Consider the following 9,548-nt stretch of genomic DNA (forward strand, 5'->3'; position numbering starts at 1 on the left):
AAAAACATTACCTGCTAGACTCTTCCGACTATCGAGAGCTGGGCCTGTACCTAATTGTAATGCCTCCTACTACAAGTACCTTCCTATAAGTCCCTCCGCTATTCATAGAGTCACAGACATATACAACACGGAAACAGACCAACTCATCCATGCTGACAGATATACTAAATTAATCTCGTCCCATTTTCCAGCATTTGGCCCATATCCCTCTAAACCTTTCCTATTCATATACCCATCCAGATGCCTTTTCAAAGTTGTAAATGTACCTGCCTCCACCACCTCCTCTGGCAGCTTATTCTATATATGCACCTCCGTCTGCATGAAAAAGTTGCTCTTTGGGCCCCTTTTAAATCTTTCCTCTTTCAACTTAATTCTATGCCCTGTCGTTTTAGACTCCCCGCCCCTGGGGAAAAGACCTTGGCATTTTACCCCATCCATTCCCGTAATGGTTTTACAAACTTCTATAAGATTGCTCTTCAGCCTCCAAAGCTTCAGGGAAAATAGCCCCAGCCTATTCAGCGTCTCCCTATAGCTCAAACCCTCCAGCCCTGACAACATCCTTATAAATCTTTTTGAATGCTTTCAAGTTTTAATTCTGATATGAATTAATTGCACTGAGTCATATTAGCCAAAGACTGACATCTGAAAGCTGAAGAACACAGGACAAGACAGAGATGGATCATCCACAACGTACTTATGTCTGTTGATGGCTGCAAATGTTTTTGAAGTTGTCATTTTTACTGATGTCCCAGGCTCCCCCAACTTTGAGGATGGGAAGCCTGATCCTCAATCTATTAAGTTATGATTGACTATGGAAGGATTGGAGCTTTGACATGATCCAGTAGCCTATCACATGTTGCTTCCACCACCTAGAATATATGTGGTCCTGCATTATAACTTCATTGTATTGGCAACTTGTTTTGACATCTGATACTGCTCTAGGCATGCTCTCCTGTACTCTGCATTGAATCAGGGCTGAATGCCTGGAATAATGACAATGTTGTAATGAAGGCTATGGCAGTCTAAAAGATTACAGATTGTGATTCTGCTGATGCTAATGGCTTTTAGAAACTCATGGATGCCCAGTTTTGAAGTGCTAGATTTGTTCTGAATCTAAACTATTTAAACTGGTGACAACATAGGAAGTAGAAGCAGGAGACGATCATACAGTTTGTCAAGGCTGTTCTATCATTCAACATAATTTTAGTCAATATTAGGCTTCAACTCGCTTTTCCTGGTCTGCACCGCATATGCCTTGATTCATTGAGACATTAATGGTCTGTATCTCAGCCTTTCATGTATTCATGAGGGCACATCCACTGCCCTTGAGGATAGAGAAGCCCAAAAATTCCCAATCTCTTGAGTGAAGAAATTTCTCCTCACCTCAGCCATAAATGATTGGCCCCTTATCCTGAAACTGTGCCCCGTTTTCCTAGATTCCACAGCGTAGGGAACCATTGTTTTAGTAAATGACTTGTTAAGGCCTTTCATAACCTTGAATATGCCTCAACAGCATTCAACAGACCAGACCCGAAACGTTAACCCTGCTTTCTCCTTCAAAGATGCTGCCAGACCTGCTGAGCTTTTCCAGCAACTTTGTTTTTGTTCCTGATTTAAAGCATCCACAGTTCTTTTGGTTTTTACAATGGATGGGACCCTGCCTGAATGGCTGAAAAACATCTCCTTTGCTCAGTCCTGCTTTCTCCATTCTTCAATGGCCAACGTTGTAGGACAGGGGGAAGAAAACAATACACTGTGTTGTGAATCTTTCCTTGAAACACAGCAGCATTGATATTCATGGCCTGCCATAGCTCAAAATGACACAAATGCACATCAAGTATTTTGCATTAACTCCATTTGCCTTTATTACAAGGTAGATTGGCGGCAGAGAAAGAAAAGGAAATAAATTCAGCACTCTGACACTAGTACCTCATGGGATGCCCTGCCTTTTGTGATCAAAAATTTGTGAGTCATCCAGTTCAGTTACATGATAATCCAGTGTTTATTTCATCTCTAGTTTTCTTTGAATTAATTGGCTCTCTAGACAACTTCAGATGGCAATTAAACGTTAGCCACATTGTTGTGAATCCGGAGTCACAGGTAAAATGTAATAGCTGAGAACATCAGCACCCATTTCCTAAAGATCATTAGTGAACCAGATATTATTCATGTCAGCAACAATGACCATCATCAGACTAGCTTTTAATTTCAGATTTTTATTGAATTCAAATTTCACTCTCTGCTATGGCGTCCCTAGATCCTTAACCATTGATCTCTGGATTACTAGTTCAGAGACATGACCATTTTGTCATCACCTCCCCCTAAGTAACTCAATTGCCCTCTGAAATAGCCACTCTGCATGCTGCTCAATTCAAGGCAATGAGGCATGGGCAAGAAGTGACGTCCACATCTTATGAAAAAGTAAAAATTCATCATAAAATTTGGATACATTACTCTCTGTTTCTTCATTTAATGTATTATTGCGGCCCAGTACTGACCATTGTAGCACTCTACTAGTCACAGCCTGCCAAATTGGAAGTGCACTAATTTATCTTTGCCCTTTGCTTCTTGTCTATTGGTCAATTCTCCGTCCATGTTCATATGTGGCCCAAATCCATTGGACCTTACCTTGTGTATTAATCTCCCCATGACTGATATACGCGATTATTACCTGTATTCATTTGCTCAATAGCGTTGGGTTAGATTTCTGATTGGTCAGGACTCCCCCTATTAATATCACCCCTCGCAAACATATGGTAACTGAATTATTTCAGAGATAGTTGGAACTGCAGATGCTGGAGACTCTGAGATAACAAGTTGCAGAGCTGGATGAACACAGCAGGCCAAGCAGCATCAGAGGGGCAGGAAAGCTGATGTTTCGGGCCTAGGCCCTTCATCAGAAAATTGTTAGTTGGAGTCAGAAGTAGTCATTTACACCCTGTAACTGAATTATTGCCGTGGTAACCAGGAAATAACTTATTCCTAACCAACTGCAACAGAGAGAATCAAAAGGCCTTTTGCACAGAAGGCAACTCCTCAATTTTGTATGGGAGAAAAAGAAAGGTGAGTCTCAGAGTTCTTAGAAAACAGTAGGGATGCTGTGGAGATCACAGTCCCAGAACAATAATGCTGATCTTGGAACTGCCAATTCTAATTAATGTATCCTTATGATTGAACTCCTTTAGTCTTGATGATGAAAGAAATATAGGCAATGAATAGTGTCAAGACTAGAAGCACACTTTTCTGTCTAGAAGTATTAGATGTGCACATTTATCATTTTGCCCTGGAATAGTGAATAGGCATGCTGCACACAGCAATAAAGTTTTCATGACCCTCCAGAAGGCTCAATTTTTGTTTTAAAGGTACAAGCCAAGTGTGTTAAACCAAGATTGTACAATTGTTTTTGAATCCCAGACTACTTATGAGCAATGCCACAAGATACTATCTAGTCACTCATAGTCTATACGATGATCGACTAGACTTTCTGATCTCTGGAACGTCAGAGATAGGACTTATGTTGAAAGATAGGCATCAAATCCTGCATAAGCCCTGACTGAGAGATGAACGCAGCAATTACCCTGGGAGGGTAGTTCCGATGTGTTGAATCACTGTTGCCTTGATCTTCGATAAATGTTTCCAACCCTGAGCTCAGGAGGGAAACTTGGGCCAGAAACATGGGAATTAACAGCATAATTACCCAGAAAATATTGTGGATTGATACCTGGTCTAACCTCAGCAGTTTTTCAGCTTAATTCAACTGAGCACCCCAACAGGATCCCTGATTACCTCCGTAATCACACAAACAACTCACCTGATTACCCCAATACCTGTCAACAACTCTGAACAGCTGATCACCTGACCAATTCAGTAATCGGACAGACTAACCCAACTACCCACTATCCCCTGACAAGCCTCAACCACCCAACTACATATACCTGCCTTCCAACTGTCCCCAACAATCCCAACTACTTCTGACTCCAACTAACTAATTAATGCTTCAAGTAGGGAACTATGCCCCATATCACCAGGGTACCACCACAGAACCAACCATGTCATCTTTTAATCATTTTAAACACATCAGTTAGCTCACATCTTAATCATTTATGCACAAAATAAAACTATTCTATTCCATGCAATATGTCCTTATCATTTAACGGTTCTAGTGCTAGAGCTGTTACAAGTGTAGACAATTAAAACTCTGAGAAACATGAGCAAGAAAGAAGGTTGAATTCATCTTCCTTTGTTTATTTGGGAAAAATATACAACGTATCTATTAAAGTATCATGAAGAGATACTCCTCAACATCAAGATATTTTTAAAACTGCTCACGCACGGGATGTGGGCATCGCTAGATGGCCTGCATTTATTGCTAATTGAGGAGGTTTTGCCCTTGAGAAGGTGTTGATGAGCTGCCTTGCTGCAGTCCGTTTGTTGTAGACAGATCCACAATGCTGTTAGGAAGAGGATTCCAGGTTTTTGACCCAGCAATAGTGAAGGAACAGAGATATATTTCCAAGTCAGGATGGTGAACAGCTCAGACAGCAACTTGCAGGTGGTGATGCTCCCATGTATCTTGTTGTCCTTGTCCTTACGGATGGCAGCAGTCATGGGTTTGGAAGGTGTTGTCAAAGAAACCTTGATCAATTCTTGCAGTGCACCTTGTAGATATAACACACTGATGCTACTGAGTGTTGGTCATGGGGGAGAGTGTGTTTGTGGATTTAGTGCAAGTCCAGATATTGCCTAGACCCTGCTGTGTTTGGACATGGACTGCTTCACCATCTGACTGTGCAATCATCAGCAAACATCACCACTTCTGACATGATAATGGAGAGAAGTCTACTGTTGAAGCAGCTGAAGAAGGTTGGGACCAGGCCTGACAAATTCCTGCATTGACATCCTAGAGCTGAGATGACTGATCTCAACAATCACTTCCATTTTCCTTTGTCCCCAGGTATGAATGTAGCCAGCGAAGATTATTCCTCCTGATTCCCATTGATTCTAGCTTTGTTAGAGCTCCTTGGTGTTGCAGTTATTCAAAATGTTTGAATCAAGGTTGTTATGAGGTCAGGAGATGAGTGGCCCTGGGTGATTGCAAACTGAGCATCACCAAGCATGGCTATTGCTAAGCAAGTGCTGCTTGACACCAATGACTCCTTCCGTCACTTTGCTGATGATTGAGAGTAGACAGGCAGGACAATAATTGGCCAGGTCAGATTTGCCTTGCTTTTTGTATAGAGTACATACCTAGGCAATTTTCAACATTTTCGGGTAAATGACAGAGTTGTGACTGTACTGGAATGGGTTAGCTAGGAGTGCAACAGATTCTGGAGCACAAATCCTCATTACTAATGCTAGAATATTGTCAGTGCCTGTAGACTTTATAGTAAATAGGACCGTCAGGCGTTTTTTGCTATCATGTCAAACTAATCAAATTGGCTAAAGACTTGCACCCATGATGCTGGGAGCCTCTGGACGAGACTAAAATGGATCATTCACTTGGCATTTTTGATTGAAGATTGCTGTTATTACTGTCTTTGCAGTGACATGCTGGGTTCCCCAGTCATTGAGGAAGAGGATACTTGTGGAGTCTTTTCTTCCAAGGGGCTGTTTAATTGTCCACAACCATTCACGACTGACAGTACTGCAGAGTGTAGAGCGGATCTCTTGGTTGTGGAATTGTTTGCTGCTTATGCTGTTTGGTGTACAAATGGTCCCATGCTGCAACATCACCAGGTTGACAACTCACATTTTTTTTCACTTTGCTTGGTAATGCTCCTGGCATACCCTTTTGCACTATTTCAGTGAACTAGGGACAATGTCCCTGGTGGATGATGATGGTAGAGTGAGGGATATGCCAGGCTATGAAGTTGTGGACTGTGATTGAATACAATTCTGTTGCTGCTGACGACCTACAGTGCTTTGTGGATGCCCAGAAATCTGCCCCAATACCTGATTGGCTGGCATGCTGGAAGTAAACTTTTATTTGATGTAAAGGATTCAGATTTACAAGCCTGGTACTCATTCCAAATTCAAATCATACTTTCTGAACAGAAAATTTGACAGTAGTCCTCAATATCATGGTTTTTTCTTTCCTTTTTAAATTTTCATGGAATGTGGGTATCACTGGCTGGGTCAGCATTTAGTGCCCATTCCTAATTGCCCCAGAGAAGGCAAGGGTGAGCTGTTTTCTTGAATCACTGCAGTAATTGGGGTATTGAGAAGCCACAGTGCTGTTAGGAAGAAAGTTTCAGAATATTGAAGCAGTGACAGTGAAGGAAAATTAAAACTGTTCCAGTTTGGGAGGGCGTGTGACTCGGGAGTGGAATTTCCTTCTGGTGCCAAACCATGCATCAGCTGATCAAGCAGCATCTCAGGAGCACAAATGCTGATGTTTCAGGCCTAGACCCTTCATCAGGCTTTTCTGATGAAGGGTCTAGACCCAAAACGTCAGCTTTTGTGCTCCTAAGATGCTGCTTGTCCTGCTGTGTTCATCCAGCTCCACACTTTGTTATATCAGATTCTCCAGCATCTGCAGTTCCCATTATCTCTGATCTCATACATCAGCTGCCCTTGCCTTCCTAGGCAGTAGAAATTGCAATTTTGGAAGGTGGTAGAGTTCCTGCAGTACCTCTTGAAGATGGTTGCCATTGTGTGTCGGTGGCGAATGAAGTGAATGTTGAAGGTTATGGTAAAGGTGCCAATCAAGTGTAAAGAGTGATACCAAAGTTGAGATATTAATTCTACTTTGATCTCCATGAGATGCTGTGTTTCTCGAGAGTTTTGTTTTCATTTCTCATTTATGTAGAGATTTATGAGTTGTGGAATTCACAATAGATTTGAACCAATCAATGGCTTTGTAGTAAATTGGTTCCAGAAGGAGCTCTTTCCAAGACAACTTATCAAAACTGAGCTGATCTTCTCTGCTTTACATTGTGTTTTAATCTCCTAGTTGCTTAAAAGAACATTATTGCAGACATGTGGGAATACCACCATCTGAAAATTTCCTTCCAAGCCACACACACCTACCCTGATTTGGAACTATATTGCTGTCCCTGCTATATTATCGTACCAAAATCGTTGAAATCCTTTTCCAACATTAGGCAAACTGCAGTGGTTCAAGAAAGCACCTCACCAATAGTTTCTCAAGAATAATTAGGGATGGGCAATAAATGCTGGTCTTGCCAGTGGTTCTGACATTCCATGGACGAATTGACAAAATAAATTTGTGATGCTGACATCCCATGAATTAGTAAGAAAGAAATGTGTGTAAGGTGCACAGTCAGATTCAATGCATTATTTAGACAGATTAATTAGACAATTTCTGACCAGCTTTCTCATTGATATAAACACACCTCTTGAAACAAGACCTGCTGTTTCAGAGATATAGACATGACCAATGTCCCATAAAAGTCCTCAGAAGCTGAATTAATTTATGTCGATCTATTCATTTCACCTGCCACTGAAACTGAAGACTCCTTGTTTCGATTGAACGTAGCAGTTTCACTGGAAGGAATTATCAAATTGCATGAGTAAATTACATGTTCAACCTATTCTTAACATTTAAGTTGATCTGTTTTACACTTTCAAATGAGTTTTTTATATGAATAGTTGGAATCTTTCATACCTTTTAAGCAATGATGTTATTACACACCTCTGGTGTAGGTGGGACTTGATCCAAACTTCCTGCCTCAGAGGGGTAGGGACACTGTCACTGCACCACAGGAGCCTCTAATTATGCAACAATCTTGATTGTTTGACAAGGCTCTGGATCAGGGCTATTAAACCTAGTTGTGAGGAAGGGCCACCACCCAAAATGTTAACTCTGATTTCTCTCCTAGATGTTGCCAGACCTGCTAAGCTTTTCCAGCAATTTCTGTTTTTGTTTCTATTAGGCACATGTCAGTTGAGGTCTCAATTCATTATTAATACATGCTGATTTATGATTGCAATCAAAAACCAAGGATGAGAAGCATTCATTTGATCCATAAATTTGTCTCTTTCATATTTCAATGTGGCCAGACTTGTCACCAATAGCCTACTAAATTGTTTTAGCAGCAACTATGGGAAACATGAAACGCTTCCGTCAGAAACTCTGAAGAGAGTAGATCACAACTGGGGAGGACACATCTCAGAGATAATGGGAACTGCAGATGCTGGAGAATCCAAGATAACAAAGTGTGAAGCTGGATGAACACAGCAGGCCAAGCAGCATCTTAGGAGCACAAAAGCTGACGTTTCGGGCCTAGACCCTTCATCCAGCTCCACACTTTGTTATCTAGGACACATCTCTGAGTCCTTTTTACAAATTTGATCTTAATGATTGAATGCTCAGCTATTGACAGTGTGTGGCAAGTAAAAAAGAAATGAAAATAGATGAACCCACTTGGCATCAGCTAAAGCACTCAAAATGAAAAACACAGTCCTCTCATCTCTGACAGCCATGACAAGCTTCCTGGCTTTGCGTCTGAGCTGGAAGGCAAGCCAAGACAGAAGTAATATGAACCTGGTATCTCTGGCTGAGGGTCAAAGTGCAAAAAGACAAAGCAGAGATGCTGTGAGCCTCCAGGTAATCTCACTGAGCACTGTGACAGTGAATAGAGCCCACTTATACAACCTGGTCCAATCCATGAACTGGATATGTGTCACAAAGTGCATAGACCCTTATTGCAGCATTATAATGATACTGGTTAGTTCAACGTGAGGTGAAGAATTGAAGTGCAGAAGAATCCTGCAAGTGGATCTGAGATGTACCATGATGGTTCTTAAAGGTTTTCACATAATAGGCGCCTGTGTGGGTCTAAATGGGATGTGTGCGACTCGAACCCTTGGAGTGTGCCGTGATATTTTGGCGACTAGTGTCCAACATGGATGTCTATCAGAGCGGTCAGCAAGCTGAATTCACTAGATACCTGCTTGGATCCCCATGTCGGGTTTTCTCAATGTCTAGAGTAAAATAATTGCAGATGCTGAAAATCTGAAACAGAAACAGAAATTGCTGAAGAAACCCACCAGGTCTGGCAACATCTGTGGAGAAAAAACAGAGATAACATTTTGAGTCCAGTGACACCTGTTCAGAGCTGAGTTTCTTCAGCAATTTCTGTTTTTGTTTCTTAACATTGGCACGTTTGATAAGATAGGAAATCAGAAATATTAATGAGAAAAGTTGAAGCAGTATCAAGGCATTTAACATACAATAAGCCCCCTTTACTTGGCAACTATGAGGGACTTTGTTAAATACTTTCAAAGGCCGCATCCTACCCTCATTAATCATCTTCATCGCTTCCTCAAAAACTCATGGAAATTTGTGAGACAAAACCTCCTGTGCATAAAGCCGCGCTGACCATCCTTAATAAGTCCATTATTTTCAAAATATAAGTAAGCCCTGTGCCTAAGAATCTTCTCCAATAATATCTCTATCACTGAGGCCAGGCTCACTAGTTTATAATTTTCTAGATTATCCCTGTAACCCTTCTTAAATAACGGATCAACATTAGCTATTCTCGAGTCTTCTGGGACCTCATCTAAAGAGGATATAAAGATCTCTG

The sequence above is a fragment of the Stegostoma tigrinum genome, chromosome 3 (genome assembly GCF_030684315.1).
Source record: "Stegostoma tigrinum isolate sSteTig4 chromosome 3, sSteTig4.hap1, whole genome shotgun sequence".
NCBI lineage: Eukaryota > Metazoa > Chordata > Chondrichthyes > Orectolobiformes > Stegostomatidae > Stegostoma > Stegostoma tigrinum.